A 24,586-nucleotide genomic window follows, 5' to 3' on the forward strand; every position below is an offset into this window, starting at 1 on the left:
GGACTGTGGTAACATGAGAAGTCGTTTTGAAGATCTTGCAAACTTAATATGTTCAGGAACCGAGGGGCCCCCACCTCATCCACATACGGCCGAAAAAGATGCAATAAGTGAACATTACTTACGACAGTACATGATAAATACTTGGCCAGGTGGGGGGTGGAAGTGGGGTGGTAAACTGACACTTTCTGCTTTCAAGAAATTAAGACTTTTTCCATGGTACTTATTGAATAACTTTCGTAAATACTTACGTTAGTACTTACGTAGTACTTGACAAGTACCATGGACAGGAACTTACGAAGTACTTACGTAGTACCAGCACAGGAACTTACGAAGTACTTACGTAGTACTAATAACATTTTCCTCCGGCTCCCAACTATTGAAACTTTCTGGATAACCTTTCCATTTTATCAGATAATATTTCTTTCCTCTAATTTTTTCGTCTTCAAAATTCGTTCTACACTCTGTACAGCTCGTCGCGTTCTGAAGGTGCGCTCTGAAGTTCATCAGAATAGAAAGTGCCGAGTATTTCCTCTCCATTCAGATCTTTTATTTTGTAAACTGGTGGTGTTCCCAAGCCAGCTGCGTACACAACTTTTGAAACTACGAAAATCTCCTCTGTCCAATTTGGTAAATATCCTTTCTTAAAAGTGGTCTTGTATTTTGTAATTCGAACCCGTTCTCCCGGCTTGAATTCAGGGTCAACTCCCCGGCTGCCAACTCAGGACCGAATAGTGTATAAAATGCCTGCCAATCGTTGTCCTCTGTTACGTCCCTGGGTTTCATTTTGATACTTCCGTGTACGGTGTTATTGTAATTCTCAAGAAGTTCTGGTAGAATAGAAAGCCATTCACGTGTCTGTTTATATGTGAAGTATTTCCACATCATCGTCTTAAGAGTCCGATTAAAACGTTCAACGACGCTAGCTTTTTTATCACTGTAGGTGTGAAACCAGTGAATTCCCACCTCCTCCAACCACCCCTGCATTTTTCGGTTCGTAAATTCCCGCCCCTCATCTGTCTGAAGTTTGTTGGGCCTTCTACCGATTTCTTAATCACGTCTTGTAGCGCCTGCAACGTATCATCAGCCGTTTTTGACTGTATCGGCCTAGCCCATGCATATTTACTGAGCACATCTATTACTGTTAGCATGTATCGAATGTTACGGTTCTCTTTTGCGAACGGGGGAGGGAATTCCACGAGATCCGCTTGCCATTGAGAGTCTATCGATGTTACAAAAACGCGCCGGCCGCCCGGGAAGGCACCCCCACGAGAACGAGGTACCGGTTTATGTAGATTATAAGTTAGCTGAGTTTTTAACCACTCCTGCACCTCTTTCTTGGTCACTTTCAGTCCGCTGGCCCGTGCTGCGTCATATAATTTTTGTACACCTCCAAAACCAGTTTTCGGGTTGTAATATAATTCTCTAAGAGTGCCTTCGGTGGTGTCGCCTTCGGGATTCCTATCGGTAGAGTCTTCAGCTTCCATAATTGCTATATTATACGAAAAATGTTATGCAGTACGGATTCCGTAAATGAAATACTAGTTTACTAAATGGCCTACTTTTCAATTGCTTGATTAGGCCCACGGCTTCCCGTTCTGACACCTCCATTCCATATTCTTTTATAATAGTTTTGTTGTCTATCTTGTTCGGTGTGTAAAATAGTACTAACATCTGTATGTTTTCCCTGAATGGTTTACTAATACTAGTATATTGTTGAGTCAGAACCCAGACAGATAATCCGTCATGTCTTGCGCTGAAGCCAAGTTGGACTAAAACGTTACTGCGCTTCTTCATATCTTTGGACGAGGCGCAGTCGTCGAGTACTATTAAAGTGTTTGTACCGGCCCATTCTTTATGCACGTAGGCTAGTGTATCATCCACAGCATCGAGTCCGACCGGAAATATAAACACGTTGTCATCGGTGAAAATGAATCTTCTATTATACGCTTTATTATTCATGAATGTTGGGCAAATGAATATCACATATTCGAATTTCCTTAAGTACGGACCGGTGAGGAGGTCCAACATAAATTCTGTTTTGCCAGAATATGTCGGTCCAGTTATAATCATGTTGAATGGTGGGGTTGCGAACATTGCCATCGGATCGGATCTATATACTGTACATTAATGAATCTCTTCTAGTTCTTTTAAGTTACTGGCTCGAGTTAGAGTATTCCAGTACCTACAATAGTAATGAATATTGCTAAAGATAACAAACCAATTTTACCATATTCGTGAATAGGGTCTGCGCCGGTCACGGCTGCTGCCTTAGGAATCCGAGTCGTGTCATTGTGAGGTGACTCTCCGGGCTCGTCCTGCCACTTCACAGGATCCGCCTCCTCCCTCCTTCCATCTCATGTACAGCACTTTCTCGAACTTCCGTGTTTATATCACCGTTCACCCCGAAGGACATAGATTCTGTTGCGTATTGCAATTCATTATTATAACCTGAGATCGCCGGGCCCGAAAGAATGACCATCTCAGACGGCAAGAGAAGTAAATTTGGTGAGACTGCCATATCAAGTTTGACACCAGTATTCATTATTGTGTCTTGATATCGCCGATAACTGATTACTTTGTCGGTATTGCGAATTTCATCTTCGAGCAGAACGCCGAATTCTTTTCTTACTTGCTGTGCACTGCCAGTATCACCCACAATGGTACTACGAATATTCGCTTGTGCGCCAAGTATGCAATATACGTAGGCTTCAAGGCTTTCATTGAGGCGGGCTAGGCCAGCCTTTGTTAGTCCGGAGTCTCCTGTCAGAGGGATGAAACTATTATATTGTCCCTCCGATCCATCATTTCGGAAGAAATAGTAGTGCGGTCGGTCTTTGTCGGACAGTACATGTTTTTTCTTTCCAAAAATGGTATGTGTATAGAAAACGCCTCCGTCGGCGGAGAGGAAAAAGTCCCGACCGTTGTATATCGCTTTTGGCTGTCGAACAGGCCCACGATTAGTGTAATATTCATATCCATAACCAAGACCTTTATTTTGACCTTTTCGATAACGAAAGTCGGACTTCGTTGGACTTATATTTCCAAATTCAGTACATAGAAGTTCATATTGGACGAGATTGTACGGATTGTCGCCCGCTTTGAAGGTGGGGGTATCGTCTGGAAGTGCAACGCCCATTTCATGAAGGATCCTACGTATTGTAAAATATACATGGAAACGGCAGAATGATCGTATTTGCGGAGGAAATTTCTTATCGAAGAGATGGGCGAATGATATACCACAACCAGTCGTGCTGCACCATACAGCGAAATTCAGTTGCTGGTCCCAGTATTTCATGTTTGGACCGCCCAGCCAGACATTACTTTCTTTCGCTGATCGATGAGTGATTACGTTATCTTTAAATATATCCCGTGGATGAAAAGTAAATTTATCTGTCGGCGTTACATATATTTCTAAGTCCATGAGAATAGGTTTTATTCCTCCATTCGGTTTGGAAGGGGGGTATCAGAATGCTGTACTGTCGGTACGCTCGTCTTATTCAATTGAAAAGCAACTGGGAATAAGTCTGTACTCATTATTCGTGTTTCTATATACAGATAGATTTAAATGGAGGAGAATTTTCCCGGAATCCCTGTCGGAACGTTAGGGTTACTAACATTCCAGACTATGTTAATACTTTATTTCGGATTCAGGTTTAAACGAATTTTTTATTTTTTACTAAGAATAGATAACATACTGCAAACAATGGAGAATTTAATAAAGTCATCGGCAGCGGCAAATATGGCAGCGCATTCCGAAGGGGCTTCGGCGCCTTCGGCGCCTTCGGACAATAATCGATCCATAATAGAGACAAAACGTGAAAAAATACTCTGTGTCATCGCAAGTGGTCAAAGTAAGTTATTTTTTGGTAAGGAGTTTACAGTTAGAGAAGTGGAAACGTGGAAAGATGAATTCATAACACGAGCCTTTAAAGTCTATGAAGCGAAATACAGTTCTCTTATAAGTGATACCATCACTCAAAGTTTCATAGATCTAGGAGCCCGTGCAATCAGTCAAGTAGTTCCAATCGATGATCGAGATAACTATGCCACTGATCTTAAAAAGGATTTATTCTAAACAGTGAAATAAAACGATTATCAGGACGGATAGCGTACACATGGGGGCCCCTGATTGCTCTAATTTCCACCGGTTTAATTACGGGTAAACATTTAAATTTTAAAAAAATCGGGTTTAATATAGTACCTGAAATAAATGGATTCAACTTCGCCGACTCAGCAAACGACTCCATCAGAAGCCCCGCCGACGGGGTCCACACCAGAAACGGAAACAACGACTCTACTTCCGACACAGCGCAACATAGAGAAAATTTCGTTACCGACGAAGCATCCAGGGAGAGTTGCTGCGGGCAAGAAATTAGCGGAATGGAACAGGCAAAACAAGGAGAAGAAACTAAAAGCAATGAAGAGGGAGGGAGGGGAGGGGATCGATGCGGTAGCAGACCTACCGCCTACAATGAAAGAACAGTGTGATAATAATTCACGCTGGTATAATAAATGTTATCTTGTTTTAGGAATTGTGGGAGTTTCATTGACTGCATTAGGACTATATTGGGGGCGTGCTCGACATACCCCCTGTCCCGTTAATCGATCGAGTCCAGATCGGAAAGATCCTCCCCAGAAAGCGAAAAAAACAGAGCACGTAGCAGCTCCCTCCGGAACAGTTCCGACAGGGGAGGGGGAGGGGGAGGGAGAGGGGGGTGTTCCCAGCTCCTCTACATTGTATGAGATGGATTAACTCCCCATATTTTTTATTTTTATTTTTTATTTTATATACTAGTCAGCAATCATGGATATTAAAACAGTTGTAAACACAATGTACGATGGTATTGTAATCGCAGGACTTGCGATGGGATATCTTATGATCTCCAGCAAATTTCTGAAAATAGAGGTTGGCGATCCAAGTCGACCAAATTTAACTCGCTTGGCAAAATTAGGCGGTGCTACTGCTGCTGCGGTTGCGACCAAAGATCTCCTTGAACAGAAAAATATTATTCCTGCAGAACCTTATACTTCGTAATGGGCACCTTTGGAATAATAATAATATTCATCGAACACTTATACTTAGTAATATATACAACGTACAACAATGATCATTTGGATTGAAAGCCAAACAGGTGAACCAGTCACTGTTAATTTTTACCCTTGCATTGACACGACACAGTTTACGAAGATAAGACTGCTAGAGTGCGGACTATATAATTCATGGCATAACATAACATCAACGAATAATGTAATAAAATATCAAGAAGGTGACCAACCGAAGAAGACTAAATCAATACGTCCAGGTAACTACAATATCGATACGTTAAACAAAGCAATCGGGTTGAAGCAAAAAATTAATTTTGAAAAACATCTGCCGACAAACCATGTTTATCTAACTTTGGCTAAAGATATTAAAGTCTATTTCAATGCCACAGGTAGCTTCGCCAACGTCGTCGGCTTTTCAGATAAACCTGAGAACAACCCAGTTATAAAAAGTACTATGAGTCCGAAGAAAGTGGATTTCTTAACAGTCACTAAATATATAGTTCATTCAGATGTAGTCGATGTTACTGGAAATTATGTTTCATTTGGTTCGGGTGCCTCCGGAGGATACATACAGGGAAAGTATCGAACTGTTTACAAATACTTCCCATCCGGGATACGAGAGAAATAAGTGAAAAGGTTACTTACGATTTAAAAACGGAGCAATTTCTATGCCATTGAGAAAAGGGGGAGATTACATGAATTCAATGCGTATCTGGATAACAGATCAGGATGGGAACATGATCGATTTCAATAACTGGTCAATTAGCTTTTGTATTGAATTGCTGTAGTCGTTCCGAAGCGGGGCCGGTGTAACCCTATCGGAAGATAAACCATCCCACGACCAATCCTCCAGCAATATAGATCATCTCATATTTCTTTTGCTCAGGACTGGGTTGATAATAATCTGAGAATTGAACTGGACTTGACGTAGAGTTGCTTTGCACCGCTTCTGCTTCTTCCAGGATTTCTGCATCTGTATCTCTTAATTCTACCGCGGCATGCGCGTCCTTTGCTTGATTTTCTCTTTCCCAGTCAGCCTGTAGTAATCTTTTTTCTGACCAGACGTTGCGATCATGTTCAAATTTTTCTAATGCTTATCATGTCGGACCTTTTCTTCAATAAGAGCGTCGCCATTCCCAGAAAGCTTTTGACCGATAATATTTCCTCCTGTGAATGCCGTTGCATTTAATACAGCACCGAGAACTGTCATTCCTATAGCTGAAGCCATGGTTGTGTATATTACAAGGTATTATTTTAATTTTCACTGTATATAGTATAATCATGTCTGATCCAAGTGGCTTCGGTCTAGGTACAATTCGTGTACAAAATCTTGAGCTTGAAGATTTAAGTGATGTTAAAGTTAACAATAATACTAAGATAGCAGGTAATCATAATAAGGATTATGTCTTTCGTTATAAGGACCGCGAGAAACAATTCGTGTTATCGCCAGCGACAGCACAGAAACATATACATGCTGTAGAATTTTCTGAACTTAAAGACATTGATGAAACTGTAATTGACGCCACAAAGGCTTTGAATGATTCTACTCCTTTTGCTCTGACATGGGATGGGGATAGTAAGAAATTCATGCCTTATAATGTACCGCGTAACATCTTAGATATATTGGATACAGTGTGCGAAATTAAGAGAAAATAGCTTAAGGTCATAAGGGCCTGCACCAAGCCAAAGCTTCAGGTCCTTACAGAAAACTGCCGGTCCTCAATAAATGCAGTTGTTAACGACCATTAAAGTCAACTTCTCCACCAATATTATGCTTTTGAATGTTGTAGTATTTAATTTTTCATGTCCTTTTATCAATAGAGTCAGTAAGTATTCTCTAAATGAACTATTGTTCACATAGATTGCAGAATAGTGTAAGTGAATGATCATGAATCATTCATCTACATTATCTGGAATCTGAAAAGATCACAGCCCTCATCTTCCTCACTGTCATGCGCACACATTTATCAATGTTTTCCACCACGGGTGAGGGGGAACAATGGGACTAACAGGAGAATTTGACATTTTTTCTAGCCATGTCAAATCCCCCACTCTCGGACTATAAAACGATATCAAACACCCAGGGGCCGGGGAATACAGGCTCTTGGAGTGGTGTTCTCTACATTGCTGTGTATAATTGTACACTACACCAGGGCATGTGATATTGTGATTTGAAAATGGTTGGCAAGCTGCAAATCACTTCTTAAATTAGCCAACGCGAGTGGGAGAAGAGTGAGTGAATAGCTTAGTACCCTGAAGACAGTCATGAGTAAGGGGAGTGTATGAATAATTTTTTATGCAAACATTGATCACTATGTCTTTTTCATTGTAATGTAAAACAGAAGGGAGAAAATACCTGTTATGTATTTTGATATGACGTATAGATTACTTTCAAAATTTTTCAAAAAATAAATATGCTTAAATGTGGCCTCTGTTGTATTCATGAAAAAAAGATGAAGTTATACTTTTAATTAAAAGGACAAGTATCGTAACTTTTCTCGATTATAGAAATTGCAGACAACATGAATGGGACACGTCGCCACTCGCGGAAATGAATGCATTTTTCTGATCGAAACGTTTTGCCTGAGCAATTGCTGGGTCTCATCGCCCTTTGAAAGCTTAAAGTTATTAAAATGACTCTGAAAAGTTTGACAGACACTCGATACTGCTGAAAACCACGATCAGTTAATCAGTTAATCGGTTAATCTGTTAATGATACCGTAAAATCTTAAAAGACGTAATTTTTTGCGACATTTAGGCCTACAGCCCGGGATGACGGTGAGTTTTGCATGCCTGTCGTAAAAGGTATACATCGAAACAATTTGAAGCCCTACTCTCGGCCTCAGAGAGTATATACGACGGATCGTGCAACTCGACAAAACTGTTATGATAAGGCTATGTTTTACAAAATGTACACTCGTTATCACGTCGATATATCGTGGTATCAGTCGGCCTTGTGAACTTTGGTTAAAAACCAACGAGCAAGCAAGATGTTCTAGCGGTCCAAAAATGCAGCGAAACGTGAACTTGACTGTCGACTGCAGGTAGCACAATTGGGCTGTCGTGTTACACCTAGTCCTTGTATCGGGCGTAGTTCAAAACCATAGAGGTAAAAAAATACCTCCATGTTCAAAACCAAATATGTTTAATCAACAGCACTGTTCTCGTAGTAGGTTTTTGTCTTAAACTCTTCTATGTACCGTTTATCTTTTGAACGCTTCAATGGAAAATCAAAGCAAAGCAAACGGAGTCAGTTTGATAAAACGAAGGGCTGTATTATGTACATTTGTGTACATGTAAATTACGAACACTTAAAGTGTGAAACTAGTGAAGTGATACTGGGTGTTGTTGTCTTATGACACATATATGCTAACATTACCAGGGTTACACTCACTAGACGAGTATTATTATAATATTGAGTCGCATTGTCGCACCAAAATCAATCCATTCCGTTGCTAGAATCTGCATGCATGGACGTGATTCATACTGATCTGAATGTAATCAGCTGCACCGTGCTATGCGCGTCGATCGGAGGGATTAGACTCTTGGTAAATGTAAAAAGTCGCAAGACAAAAATTACTATGTTGCGACATTGTCAACCGGTCTTGCGTACCATAGAGATTGAAATCCCCACTACCATGACGCGAAGTGCGATCAATATCCCCTGTTGCCCCGCACCCCCACGGTGGAAAACATTGATAGGTGCATGACATTTAAACTTAATCACATGATTCAGAGTCAGTCATCATCTGCATCTGTTACAGGTCTTGACGGAGAAATTTTCATCATTTATTCCAAATTTCAGTCGGTCATAAGGACCGACATGTTGCTAAAAACTTTCGGCCCGACGAGAAATCTGTCGGTCTCGGACCGTCGGACCGACGTTAATTTCGCACACTGCATTGGATAGTGAAATTGCAGGAGGTGTTGCTGAACACCACAGGACTCCGAATGTGATTTATTTGATAGCAATGTAAACAAATATAAATTGTCTGATTTTCGTCTTTATCTTAAGCCTAATAATCCATACATTACACTTCTCGGTATACCGATTCATCTTAAAATTAGTCCTCTTAATACAATAATGTCCTCAGATAATACTCTAAGAAGGTGGATAAATAATGGTGAGAATTATTGTTCATATACAGCTAGCAGAGTTCCAGTAAGATTATTTTGGGATACCACTTTGAAGAAGCTTGGTCTGAAAAGTGTGGGGGAGGAGGTGGCTGAATTAAATTTACAGACTGTAAATCAACAGATGACAGATAATATGAAAATAATTGAGCATGGTACAGTTGTTATCAAATGTATAAAATTGGGTACAGGAGACGAGTTTGATGATTTAATAGGAAATATTGCTTTAAAAACAGATTCAAGAACGAGTTGCACTATTTTCATAACTATTGATAAAGATCGAAAAGATTTAGATATTTTTACTCATACCGTTCCGACAGGGGAAGAAAGTAGTTCCGACAACATTTCATTTGTTAAAAAAGATACAACTACTTACACTTTAGATATCAGTACCATTTATCTAAAACGTCTCATATTGTTTGAAGTAATGGTCTTCCGACATATTTTAAGTTCAGAGGAAAATTCTAAAATTTTATCTATAGGGTGAACAAGTTCGTACCGATAGGAACTAGAGTCGTTCAGAAAAAATTCCACAGAAAATTTTCTGAAAACTGTAGAGTTTCAGACCTCTGAAACCACGTGACAAGTTGCTAAGCAACTGGAAGGTATTGCGAAAGTCCCTACTGGAAAAGTTATTGCGAAAGACTCTTCTGGAAAAGAGGGTTGCGCAACATCCCTATGGTTCCGGTAGGGATTAAAATAGGTGAAAATCTCGCTCCGATAGGCGTAGGAAAAACAAATTCACACAACCAGAAAACGAGTATATACTTACATCCAGAAGACAAAAATCAGCACTGGAACCACTTAAGGAGCTGTACAGAGCTGCAGCACAGTCGGAATCTATCTAACAAATGATGCGAGAATAGAATATCGTTCCGTTTTGATAGTGGGGGTGAGTCATAGCGCATTGCGCAAGTTCCATTTGGAATGTGACATGACTCAGCAGGGAATTTCCCCGCTTAGTTCAGGACAATGCACTGCTGCGCAAGCTGTTGCGCATGAGTTCATATATAGGTCAGGGTCATACTTTAGTTACATGGATGGTTAAATTTTCCTTCGCTTCATGTAGATAAATGAATAAAATGGGTGTAAAATTCTTATTTTATCCTGGAGGTCAATAATATCTTACTACTGGCAATTTTACGTCATTTCTACTGATAGCCTTTTTCAGATTGTTCAAATTGTGCAGAAATTTGGAACTTTGTATTAAGACATTAAAGACATTTCAGACATTTTTAAGATATGAGGGATTACCAGAATGTGATATATTCACATTATGATCTACATTTTTTTATTTTAAGAGTGATTTTACCACTTTTGGTAAAAACATTTGTATAAAAATTAATAGCAAGGTACACCAGAATTTGAAAGGTCTTTACGAATGTTTTAATTTCTGAGAAGTAGATTTTTGAAATGTCACCGATTTATTTCATTCTTTATTTAAAGATATTACAAACAAACAAATTTTTCTTTATGGAGGACTTTGTTGGACTGAGAAATAGGTTTTACCCTGCCAAGGACCAACTTTGCCCACTTTCTGCATGTTGTGCCTTACCGTGACACTTTGACAATTTGACATGTTGTGTTTACTTTACTGTGGACAACTATATACCATGTGCTAGAGAAGCCTTCACTAAGTTTTTTTTCTTAAAATTTATAATTGTCTTTACAAGAGGAAATGTCTTCAAAAAACCATCTTATAACAATGAAGTATGCATTCCATACAAATACGTGTTTTCAACACAATAAGTAAGCCAAATTTTGAGCTTGTTCAGATGATTTTTGTACATTTTAAACAAGTATGAACCTTATAACGTAATCCACAATATTTAATTTAAACTTGTTTTGTCATTACTTTGTTCATATTTTTTATGTTTTTGATAGAAGAGTGTTAACACTTTTGTTATTTTCCTCTGACAAACTTTACATAAAATTGGCAATGTTTATTTGCCCATTTTTCAGTAAATTATTGTATTTTACTCTAGAAATGCTTTGTGTATTTTTAGAATAAAATATTTTACTGAAGAGCTCTGTTAACAAAAAGAATATTCAAATTTCAGCATGACAAATGAATTAGGGTCAGACACGGTAGTTGATATACAGAAGCAGAATACTGAAAAACTTGCCACAAGTTACAGCTTATGTCCCTTTAAACCACTTTTATGACGTGCAGACAAGTTTTTTTGCAACAATTAAAAGTGGGGTAAATTTGTATAATATACATTGACTAAATTGTCCACCACATTGACTTGATCAATAAACACTTTGGGCTCATTTTACAAATTTCACCATGCATTGAAATAAATGGAATACTCACTTTTCATGTGTAAAGAAAGTAATATATCACAAATTATGGTCCATGTCAATCTACATTTTAGTTGTTATGAATGCAGTGTAATATTCCTAGGCATTGAGTTCCTGACACATCAGGACATTTGGTACATAAGTTTGCATTGAACTTTAAATACAATACCATTCATTTTCTAGATTTTATAATGTTTCGTCCAGTATATTAGACACCCTTATTTATATGGTCTACATCTTATGTTTTTTTTTTCCAAAGGGCATGCCACCTTGATAGGGAAGGAATCTGGTAAAGTTATTGACTACACAACACGTTCAAAAAAGTGTAGGATTGTGAGCATGCAGAATCTTCAAAATGTGAAGTGAAAGTGCACAAATGTTGCAGAAATTGGCAAGGCAGTGCCAAAGCAATGGAGCCTGATATGGCTGTAGAACTGGTGAACAATGTCAACTCAAATGATGAAAAGAACTACATTGGAACAATCATCATGGATGATGACACAACAACTATCCATCATCTGAGAGACAAAATAGATAGCAAAATAGAAAAACAAAGTGACAGAAATCATGTGCGGAAAGTTCTAGGTAACAACTTGTTTGAACTTCAAAAATCTCACAAACTGCTGACCAACAAAGTCATCAGGTATCTGCAGAAATGTTTTAACTATGCAGTATCACAGAATGAGGGCAGCAGTGATGGTCTTGCTAAAGCACTGAGAAGTATCATACCACATGCCTTTGGTGAACATGACAACTGTGGTGAGTGGTGCAGCTTTGCTAAGGATCCTGTTAACTACACTCACAAAAGCTTACCCCACGGCAAGAACTTGACTGGTAATGACTTGCGTACAGCTTTAGATTCACTGTTCAACTCCCTGGTCGATCAGTCAGTTAAGTTGGCAACCTTGGCAGCTCCCAGGCCAATGAAAGTATCAACAATGGTATAGCAAGCAAAGCACCAAAGTCCAAATTCTACGGAGGTTCAGAAAGCCTTGTGCATCGTGTTAGCGCTGCTGTAGCTCAAAAAAACATTGGGTACAAGTATGTTGTAGAGGTAAGTCTTCTGTAGAGTACACATTTTTATAATATACCTCATGCTCATGCTGTGTCCTGGTTCTCTAAAATCAGTCACGTGACAGGAAAATAGAATGACTATTTCCCTAGAGAAATAGTCACATCAACTATTACCTAGTAACTCACAGTCCCTCAGATGTAATAAACAGGTGCTATAGACCTCATGGCCAGGCAGTATGTGTTCAATATTCCGCTGCTGTTGGTAGGCTTGGTTGCAAACAACACAAACCTGTATCAGTCACTGCATGAAAACCCAATAATTCAGATAAATTCACATTAATAAGTTGCCTGTATTATAGTATAATACACGTGAATTCACATGAATCCACATGAATACAGGCTTGCTGAATACAAAAAATGGATTCTTGACTGTATTCATCTGTATATGCACTATTCAGCTAAAATACAGGCAATAATCCATGCTAATACAGTAAGTATTATAGGGTTTTTATGCAGTGAGTGCAGTAATGATGCACCCCACACGACTAAAAATTATGGATGGGGTGTGTTACAGTAGATTCTGTCAGTGTGCCTTTCATATTTCACAGTTGACAGAAAATGCAACAAATGCAGTTATCAAAGTGTAAATACTGTCATATGTATTTGCATTGTGTTGAATGCCAGCTGCATACTGTATGATGCTATAATAACCACAAACTATGAATGTGAAGAAGCAGACACACAAGGTTCTTGCATGAATGCTGCAACCTATTAGGTGTATTTTATTGAAAAGGCATACATTTCACTGTGTGTCATCAGTTATTGCTTGTAGTGGTATGTAATTTATAACTTTCATTTACCATAATTTAAATATTCAGTTGTGTTTAACTTTCAGGCAAACACAGAAAATGGACTGTCTCCTGGCGATGTGACAACATCCTTGGGAAAAAAATTTGAAAAAGCTGCGGCAAATAAAAAATCTAAAAATCAGACAAAAGAAGCAAAACACAGGCGACAAGAACTCAAAGAAGCTAGGTCTGGTAAACAGCATGCTCAAGAAACGAGAGAAGGAAGGACATATGAGAGTGGTATAGACTTTAGTACATGTAGTTCTACAGTACCTCCCAATATCAGTAGCATTCCTGACCCACCGAAGCCCCCCATTGCAGAGAGACTACCAGACAATAACTACACAGTGGTATATTTTGATTTAGAGACCACATCTACTGGTATGTATAGAAATGCCTTGTCATGTTTTCATTAGTCCCCGTGGATACAGTCCGCCGGGGACTAATAGGGTTCCGTCCATGCATTCATCCATCAGCGGCCATTTCTCATATACCCCTGAACTGATTTTGTTCAAACCTGGCACAAGGATAGAGTCCTGCACCATACAGATGCACATTGATAAGTTTCACGATAAGATCCAGAGCCATACAGCCATTTTGTTGCAAATTTTTCATGTTTTGGGCTTTAATTCTACTATCCCTGAACAGATTTTATTCAGTGTTGGTACATGGATAAATTATATTATTAATTTATGCTATATAAATGCATGTCAATTTTTTTTTCACGATACAATTAAATACGGCCATCGGACCAGCCATTTTGTTGCAATTTTAAGTTTTTAACCATAATTCAACCGTCCCTGGATAGATTTCAAACCATGTGAAGTAACAGTTTATGGGTAATGTGATCCAATATGCCCAATGTGATGTGATCCAATATGTGCTCCAGATGGCCATCAAGTTGCTGTTGCAACATTTACATGTTTGTTTTGCTACCTGTAATTTTCATATTTTAAGCCCTAATTCAGATATGCCCAGCCAATTTGCTTCAAACTTGTCACAGAGCTAATGATCATGACATACATATTCTCATGAATTTTTGTTGTGATACAGTAGAAAATGACCGCCAGGATGAAAACCCACAATTTATTGGTATGTCAAAAATGTTTATATCAAACTCCCAAAGATTAAAACACATTGAACTGACAGGGACTGTGTCATCGACTGATGACTTGTTAATGTCAAATCATCAACCATACTTATATACACTGGGTATCTGAGCAAAGACTTTATTTATTGTCATAGTAGAATCAGAAAATAAGCACTGATGGTAATTTTCCCCCTTTATTTCACAGGTTTGGAGGCTCATATTGTTCAGCTGTCAGCTGTCTGTGGTAATGAAGAGTTCAATCAGTATGTACACACAAAGAAGCCGATATCACCCCAAGCAGCAGCAATTACAGGATTTTCATTTATTGGTCACCAGTTGTTTTATAAAGGACAGCCATTGGACACAGTGCCAATTCGTGCTTGTTTAATTAATTTTATTCAGTGGTTGAGTCATGTATCTAAACATGTTTTACTTCTTGCACATAACTGTAGAGCGTTTGATAGTCGTCTGCTTGTACATACTTTAGCAGCATGTAACATGCTGGAGATGTTTTCATCTGTTGTAGATGGGTTTACAGATAGTTTGCCTCTTTTCAGAAATTTACATCCAGGTAGGCATTCATATGCACAAGAAAGTTTAGTGGCAGACTTTGTTGGAAAATCATACAATGCTCACAATGCAATTGATGATGTGAAAGCATTGCAAACACTACATACACAGTGTGCTATTCGTGCTGAACAATTGTTACAACATAGCTTTAGAGTTTCATATATTGTTAAATCAATTGAAATCACTCTGCTGAAAAAGAAAAATGTATCCTCTTTTGACCCACTTGTTCAAGGCAATATTTAAGTAAAGGCATGGCTGAAAAAATATCAGCATCAGGTCTTTGTGTAGATCATTTGAAACTTGCCTACCTCCGAGATAGTCAAAATGGTATTTATAATTTATTTTCTGAGAAATTCTGGAACAAACCAAGAATCACATCTAATAGCCGGATAATTGCAAATGTTACTGCTTATTTTAATTCAAACACATAATATTCACATCTCCTTACATTTATAGATGTTTCTATTTATTGAAATGTATATGTATATTGACAATAATTAATATTTTTATATAAAAAATCATATCAAATAATATATTCAAATAAAGTACACTATCAATACAGAGAAATGTTGTTCTTGTATGATACTTTTCACAGGGGTTGAAAAAATGTTGCTTATTATCCACAGTGACTGGTATTTTTATTTGTACATAGAAAAATGAAAAGTATGACCAATTTTTCACAAAATTTTGGCATTGCAAAAAAAGTATACGTTCATGTATGTGCAAAGTCATGTAGTTATACTGGACCATTGAAACACAGAGTATAGGGAAGTAGAAAAACTGCCAGCTATTACCCGTCATCTGAATCACACCTATAATGAGCAACCTAGGGGGTCAAAATTGCTTCACCTAAAATGGCTGCTGAAATTACTATTTTTTCACTATATTTTGTGATTTTACAGGAAAACGAGTATGGGCACCCCCCATTTTTTATTGATGCATATGAAAGAGTGTCCCTTTCTTGTTATTTATCACAAGTTTTATTGATAATTTCGATATTGAGTGATATTTTAAATTGCAATATGTGTCTTTTTTGAAAATAGTTATGGTGATAAAAATGTGTTTTTAGTTACAAATTTTCATTTTATGGAGCTATTCACAAAAGATTTCTGCTAACATACGTGACCTAGGTATCATGTTAATGTTATAAGTCAACTTCTATAGCAAGTTTTTATGAAATTTGCAAAATTAATTTGATTTTAGTTGGAAAATATGGAATTCTTAAAATGGTAATTTTTATGAATTTTTGCTGTTTTTAGCACAATTTTGTGAAAAAGTTTGCATGGGGACCCAATTTTTTTTCACATATTTTCCACTGGGGTACTTAAGCAAAATGAAAAATACCACTTTTATGAATATCCGGAAATTGTTTTTGAATGGTAGCGTACCTCCTTAACACACTAATCGTTGAACGGCGTCCATGCGTTCAAAAAGTGTTACAGCCCTTTGAACGCGTAAATGCGTTCAATTTTTTTAACACATTTCATGTCCAACGTGTGTTCAAATATGGAACACCATGGTGTTCAATATAATGTCTGATGAACACGTAACGTTCAAAATCTGCACACGTTTGTTCAAAAATTGAACGTTGGTTGAACACGTAGTGTTAAATTTCTGAACGTCTTGACGCGTTCAAAAAGTGTTACAAAAAGGCGTTTAATTGGTGTTCCATCCTTGAACACTTAACTTTACAGTGCAGTTCGCTCACTTGTTCGTTAATAATAGAAATGAGCTTATCAAAGCATTACCGAGGTCACGTGTCCCTTTCTGGTATTTATGATGGCACTGCCTATAAATTCTGACCTCGTGTATAATTTGTCACTGAATAAATTCAATGCAGGGGTGAACATAAATCATGTAGATTGTGCTAGTCAAATGATATGTCAATATGGTCGTCTCTGAACGAAGACATCACTATGCTGGGGGGATGCATCATGCAGATAACAAAACGTCAAAAATGGATCCGTCAGTAGTTTTGGAAAGGGAAATTGCGATATAGATTGTAATATTGACATTATGAACCGGTGAATATTAGTTGCTGCGAAGTTTCAACTGCCATTTTCTTTACAGTGTCTAATTAATTCGTGACTAAATTATAAGAAACTTAACAGGTAACATAATTGGCCACAACGCAAAGGAGCGATGTCTAGGTAATACCCAATAGTTCAGTGAACCATGAAAGATGATAACTATTGTTCTGTGGATACGTTTTATTTTCGCTAACGTCAGTTAACGCACGAATTTACGGCAATGTATGCCGAAATATCCATTCTTCATTTCTAGAAAAGCAAGCACATTCCACAGGCGCTTGGCACATTGCTGGGATAATAATCGTATTTAATATGTAAAATGTCTATATACGACTTGATTATTCAATAAAAGAATCACTGTACGTGATATTAGTGTAGGCCTAAAGGCCTACATGTTGACTGGCATTATACACGAATCGTCGAATGGCTATGGCTGCCTGGCTCGGGCCCGGCGCACGCACTGCATAATCATCAATGTGTAGAATCATGTCTACATGACTTGATTATTTAATAAAGAATAACGGTACGTGATATTACTGTACATGTGAGCAAGCTTAAAGGAATAGTCCCACCCACGCTGTAAAGTATTGAATTTTTCCCAAAAGTTTTCCCAATGACTGGTCGTGAAGTCGTAGCTTTCAGATTTTGACCATTCTCAATTATTTTTTTCCAAGATTGCACCAAGTTGACAGCATCAACGGCTACTAGGATTCGCGATATCTTCCCATGGCGGTTTCTAATTACCGGTAACTTACGTTTAAAGTTCAATGTGAGTTGTGAGAACAGGAAAATTTTAGTGTGTTTTATGACTGTAGGTGAAAGGATAAATTGATACTTTAGTACTCCTAAAACATGAAAGTGTGTTTGAAGTTTAATTTAGTGCCCCGGAGAATATGAAAGTGTGTATGTATAAATGTTGCTTGTTAGATGAGGGACATACCATTTAGAGTCGGACAGCTGAGCCGTTTCCGGTCGTCCGCTTTGTCTCTCCTCCCTCCCCCATGGAGAACGGTGCTTGGAATTTTTTTCTCATTCGTTCATTCTTTTTCTATATGTAACTGAAAAACTAGCACTTTGAATTGGCAATTTTCGCTAATCATTCTTTGTTATAAAAAGAGTTAACCGTATTTTAAAACCAGCGTTGCAATGGCTAAACATGCGGAGCAATGTCGTCACATACAGTTCTCTTTGGGAGTTTGAAATCCAACATCGTATTTTTCAAGTGATAACAGCTAGCTAACTTGCAATGCTGATCAAAATGTTCTACCCAAAAGTACAACCATTGTGGGTAAGTTAGAGTTCGTTTCGTCACCAGGCGATATCGAAGATGTGTTCAGCCACGGTTGAGGGACCGTGGTTCAGCTCCAAACATGGCCACGTAACTGTGAGCTACCAAAAGAGCATACTTGTACAGCTTCCTTCGGTAATTGGTGGAGCCACGTGCCCTTCTTTTACTTCTGAATTTATCGATGTGTCCGTCTTTTCGTCGAAAACACCAAGTTCGAAATCCTGGAGTTCGGAGTCGCTGAATTCCGGTTCAAAGTTATAAGGTTGAAGGCAAAGTGTATCCATGGGGCAGTAGCTCAATACAAACGTACGGTAGACCAGACCCCCTAGCGATACCCCCTAACTTCCTCAACCAAACACGAAAACTTTACGTCATCAAAAGTTAAGCCTCTCTGAGGAATTCCGATAGGTGGCGCTTCCATATCGCGAAAATGGCGTCATACACATCAGTTAATAAAACATTAATTTCTAGGATAATAAACAGCACATTTTTCATCTTTTCATCATCAATGTTCAAAAATAATCTTCTTCACTTTAAAAGGCAGTGTTGTTATTTGGGGGACTATTCCTTTAACCGAGCGGTAGAGCTCTGCAGGGCTTGGGTCCCGGTTGGGCCCGTTGTCCACGCTGCACAGACAGAATGGAAAGGTGAGAAAGCTTTCACCGCCCGATTTCATAAATCAGCGAAATTCACGAACTCTGAGCGTTTCCGGTGATAAAAACTGGTCAACGGTCATATGGTTGCATAAACAATCGATCGACTGGCCTCTTTTGCCTAAAATCATACCTTATCCTATGCTTTTTTTTATTTACATATTTATTCAACTTCAATAATTTTTCACTACACATCAAAAGAAAAAGACATCCTAACTTACAGTGTATGAAATGAAATATTTAACAATAATACATCGCGTAAAAGCTTGAAATTTTGTGCTTGAGCTCTCTGTAATAGCTCACTTTTAATCACTACAGTAGATGGAATAGAATACTTCAAATTACAGGTGTTGTATTTATGTATAGCCATTTTCCTATTAAAATAATCAAGTTTACTAATTTATCTTTTTTCCCTTTCATTTCAATTCCTCCTACAATTATTTTATAATTCAGTAACAATTTGAAACCCAATACTTTTTCCAAGATATTTTCAACATATTTCCATATATTCTTAGCAACTATACAATCCCAGTATCTATGTTTATATGTATCCCACACTTTACATGCATCACACAAAGGAGAATTTCTAATCTTCCATTGAAATAACTTCATAGCATTGGCACTCTGCGTATCATAAATTTCCAATGGAAATGAGTGTAATTTTGTTTCTGGAGTGATTTTCTAGCTAACGTCCACAGTTTACTTTCATCAAATTACAATTACATTCCATTTCCCAAACTGAAATGGCACTTGTTTTGATCAAATTACTTTCCATCAAAATTTCATAGATAACTTTTGTTTTCATATGTCTTATTTCTATCTGAACTCCATTAATAACAAAAACATTTAAATAGTCCATCAACAATTGTTGACACAAAATACTATAAAGTCATTCCAAAGTAAACAACACGATTGGAAATATTTTGGGTTATGGGATTTAGACCATTCGTCGAAAATTACTGAAAATAAGGTACCGGACCATAATTTGTCGGTCTCATATTAAGGTAAATTTCTGAATTTTGTCCAATCTACTAGGTAACAAAGGTAACTTAGTTGTTTTTGACTAGTTCCAGTCAAATTTGCTGTTTTTGCAATAGTTAATGTTAAATCTTACAAATTTTCATTCTTTACCTGTTTTTGATTTATCACGGTTGTCAGACTGCGATTTTTCAAACATTTATAATCACTTCATTGTTGAATGCTGCCAGTACATTGTAAACTCTCTGTATTTTGCCGATCTGTCATTTTCATTATGTGGTAGGCATTCATAAAACTAAGTTATTTCATACTTTTTAAGTTAGTACCTCAATATGGCAAAGTAAAGTACTTAAAATATAAGTTTTTTATTCTATCTGCTTAAAAACTACAAGGAGTTCAGGTAGCTGGTGAAAAATTTGTATTAAAATTAATTTTAACATTGAAAATTTGAAAATATCTAAAAATCGTTCATAAAACACCATATTACATGATAAAATATCCCTGTAAAATTAGGAAGGCAAAAAATCAGCATGAATTTATGATCTGTCATCCTTTTTTTTTAATACTCTGATGATTCCTGCCTTGTGCTTTAAAGCCCCCTCAGACGTGACCTTGTATTTTTCAAGGCCATCTTGGATATGACCCTGTATTTTTCAAGGCCACCTTGGATATGACCCTGTATTTTTCAAGGCCACCTTGGATATGACCCTGTATTTTTCAAGGCCACCTTTGACATGTCCCTGTATTTTTCAAGGCCATCTTGGATATGACCCTGTATTTTTCAAGGCCATCTTGGATATGACCCTGTATTTTTAAAGGCCATCTTGGATATGACCCTGTATTTTTCAAGGCCATCTTGGACGTGACCCTCTATTTTTCAAGGCCATCTTGGACATGACCCTCTTTTTTTTCAGGGCCACCTTGGACGTGACCCTCTATGATTCAATGCCATCTTGGACATGACCCTGTATTTTTCAAGGCCACCTTTGACATGTCCCTGTATTTTTCAAGGCCATCTTGGATGTGACCCTCTATTTTTCAAGGCCATCTTGGACATGACCCTCTTTTTTTCAGGGCCACCTTGGACGTGACCCTCTATGATTCAAGGCCATCTTGGACATGACCCTGTATTTTTCAAGGCCACCTTTGGCATGACCCTGTTTTTTCAGGGCCACCTTGGATGTGACCCTCTATTTTTCAGGGCCATCTTGAACATGACCCTCTATTTTGCAAGGCCACCTTAGACATGATCCTGTATATTTCAAGGGCACTTTATACATTGCCCTCTATTTCTCAAGGTCATTGTTGACATGGCCTTTAATCCTGAGGCCGGACCAAGATTAATAGAATCTCACACCCCAAGGACCTGGGATCAGATTTCTCACATGAGTTGAGGATATTTTATCTCACACAAGCTGCAGGTGAGTGTGAGACAAAATATCCCCAGCGAGCGTGAGAAATCTGATCCCAGGTCCTTGGTGTGTGATTCTTTTTCTCACATGACCACAAAATGCGTCACATTGGACACGTACAATATTATCAAAAATTGTGATAACTCTGTTGTCTGCTTCTGTTCTCTGACCTGCTTACTTTGTAGTATCAGCCCGTGTGTTACTCGTCGTGCCATTGGATAACATTTGCACGTGGAACGAAATCGACTCTTCATCATCCAATCAGAGCTCGTGTAATATTTACTGCAGAGTGTGGGATCAACTTTTTCCCACACTGTCAATCACACACTCCCAGCGGCCAAGAACGTGAGAAATATCACGTCCACTAATTTTGAAGGCCATGTTGATTAATATTGTGTTTAGAAGGCAATGACAGTTATGATCATCGTGCATTGATGAAGGCTACAATTACAGATGATCACAATTACACCTGGGGTTAAAACATGAAAATATGTTTACTTTGAAAATCATGATTGTAATTCTTTTCTGGTTAGTGTTTTGTTCATGAAAAATTAATCAAACCTGATAAATAGCTGTTTGAAATGTTCATTATGTGACCTAAATTTTTCATATTTAAACATCATTGGGAATTCTAGGAAGAGACTGAATGACTTCAGTGTCAACAAATTGTAATTTCAAACTCCCTTACAACAAAATACTCACATGACCAACATCTCAAATTTTTCTGAGAACAAATTTATTATTTACAACTAAACATAGATTAAAAAGCAACTTCAAAGCAAACCAACTTCAAAGCAAAAGGACCACTAGTTCTGATATAAAAGTTTTTGATTTGAAATGACAAGTGATACAGCCCCACTGAAATACTGATACTCCAAGTCATAAAATATTATTGTTTGAATACATGGGTTTATGTGCCTGAGAGCAGGTGACAATTGCACGATGCCAGAAGGGCAAATAATATCCTCCTACAAGGGCACATGGACCCATGTATTCAGGCAACAATATTTTTATTACATGCCCCTTACAGTTACTTCTGTATGACATTTAGTACATGCAGGGCATTCTCAAACAATTTTACTATTATCGGACAAGCATCACACAGATTTTAACGAAAATCAAACTAGCAGAGCGAGCATGGATATTTTACATCGAAGGGCTTCACCAGACCAGTAACCACGGAGACCGGTCAGTACATCATTCACAAGCCTGCTAACTCCTGGGATATTCCTATTCAAACCAATGCACTTATTTGCACTCACATTAAGGCATGTAGTAACAGACAACTAAATATCAGTCACTGTGACACCAAAGCCTACCATGCCAAATTAAAAAAAAAACAAAATGCAAGTTGCACCATAATTTGAGCAAATATTACAAACAAAGAGTGTCATACAACACTTTAAACAAATTGGACATGCAGCTTTACAGAAGAGCTTTTTTATAAAAAATGGGGCAAGTTTCCCAAACACATACATATTTGCATAAATATGCAATATGTAAATTGCACTTTGTATTGAACAACCTGACTAATATATCCCTATGGACCTGCCTATCAAAGTTTACAGCAATTGTACATTTATATGTGAGGGTACAAAATATGCTGATTTGACATGTACAACCCCTCTCAAATTTTTTGCAGTCAACGTACATTCATATGGTAGGTACTGGTTACAATGTGATTAAAATCATATGTGTGTACCCATTTCTTTCTGTCTTCACCTGATTTTCTTTGTATTTGCTGTTTTTTATCTACTGTGTCATTTTCTATCAAATAGCTCAACACTTAATCTGTTGCCAATGACAATGTCAAAGTACAGCGGTAGTTTGACATCCAATCTAATTATTTGACAAGTTCTGTGAACAGAAATGCATCCCAGTTGGCATGGGTTCAGATGTAGGGTTGAGGCATTAAAAGTATACGACACAGTGGACAATAAACCACATTGGGAAGAAAATCAGGTAAAGAGGGAAAGAAGCAGATACATCTGAGTTTAATAACTGAGGCTGACTTCAGCTATAAGCTCATATTGAGGGCATATGGAATAGCATATACCGGTATATCTTTTATAGAATCTGTGTAGCTGGTGCTGTACTCACTGCATTTTGATCTGAACTGCCACATTCTCTAGCAAAAATGTCCTTGTTTCTTGCAGCAAAATAATAAACAACCGCACATTCAGTCACAATGTGAATATCTCTCACAGAGTCTTTCCTTAGGCACCTGACACTATATTTACAAGAGAAAACTGAAAATATCATTGTATTCAACATATCACTTCTGGATGTCAGCCTGCAGACTGGGGTCCTCCTAATTTTCGTCTGGTTCTGTTTCCATGTCCATCACGGCATTCAGCACATCTTGGATGATGGCGAGATGGTCCATATCTCCAGATGCAAAAATGCAGTGCCTCCTGACCTCTACTGCTGCCAATATTCCTGTTGCTGAAACAACAAAATAAACAGAACAATCATCAGTTACCTTTAAGTACTGTGATAACAAGGAAAAGTTCCGATCTTTATACACGCATTTGATACTAAGATAACTTGATATTATTTCAGTCTAAAATATGGCATCAATCACATTGTGTAACTGTTTATTCAATGATGGTGCAACACTATTCCCCAAAACAGACCTCTTACAAAAACAGAAAATGGCTTCTTTCACTACACTGTATTCTTCATTGCTTTTGCTGAGAATTCAAGATTGTACAATCAAGACAGTTTTGGTAAGTGTTAAATATAAACTGTGTTGGGTGGGGAATCAATCAACACTTTCCAGTAGTCTATTCTTCATTAACATTTCTGAAAATTCAAAACAATCGCATTATATCCACACTTATTTCAAAGTGTACAATATAAACTGTGAGGGGAGAGAATCACTACTTAATATAAGTAACAATGGCAGTTATGTCTGAGTTACCATCAGTGTGCCCTCTTAGCCTATTTGGCGTGCCATGACTCATGAATATTCTCTGTGACACAAGAAAATTTTCAGATGAATAGGAAATTATACATTGTGACTCAAGAAAATTTCTCGAATTTTTTAATTGACTCAGAAGATTCATGAAGTCTCTTTTGTTAGAGGGCACACTGGTTACCATGCAATGCCATCATGAAAAGAAATATGAGCTATTTCATGTGGAGATACATACCGCTTTCGTTATCTGAGAAGTGCAGAACCCACTCTCCAGGATGGCTGAACCATGTAATCATCTG

At 37.8% G+C, this 24,586-nt stretch overlaps 1 protein-coding gene and 1 long non-coding RNA gene across 2 annotated transcripts in view; both read right to left on the bottom strand.

Moving 5' to 3' along the window:
• LOC139132468 (uncharacterized) overlaps positions 1-24,586 on the bottom strand; it is a 179,499-nt gene that overhangs the window by 12,190 nt on the left and 142,723 nt on the right. The gene's annotated exons all lie outside the window — the stretch shown is intronic.
• Positions 22,082-24,586, bottom strand: part of LOC139132932 (uncharacterized) — a 10,183-nt gene continuing 7,678 nt past the window's right edge. The window contains exons 8-9 of the mRNA XM_070699281.1: positions 24,523-24,586; positions 22,082-23,812 (exon numbers count right to left, since the gene is read on the bottom strand). The exon at positions 24,523-24,586 is cut by the window's right edge and continues 158 nt beyond it. The gene's annotated coding sequence lies outside the window, so the exon portion shown is untranslated. The remainder of the gene's footprint in view (positions 23,813-24,522) is intronic.

The sequence above is a fragment of the Ptychodera flava genome, chromosome 5, assembly GCF_041260155.1.
Source record: "Ptychodera flava strain L36383 chromosome 5, AS_Pfla_20210202, whole genome shotgun sequence".
Lineage (NCBI taxonomy): Eukaryota > Metazoa > Hemichordata > Enteropneusta > Ptychoderidae > Ptychodera > Ptychodera flava.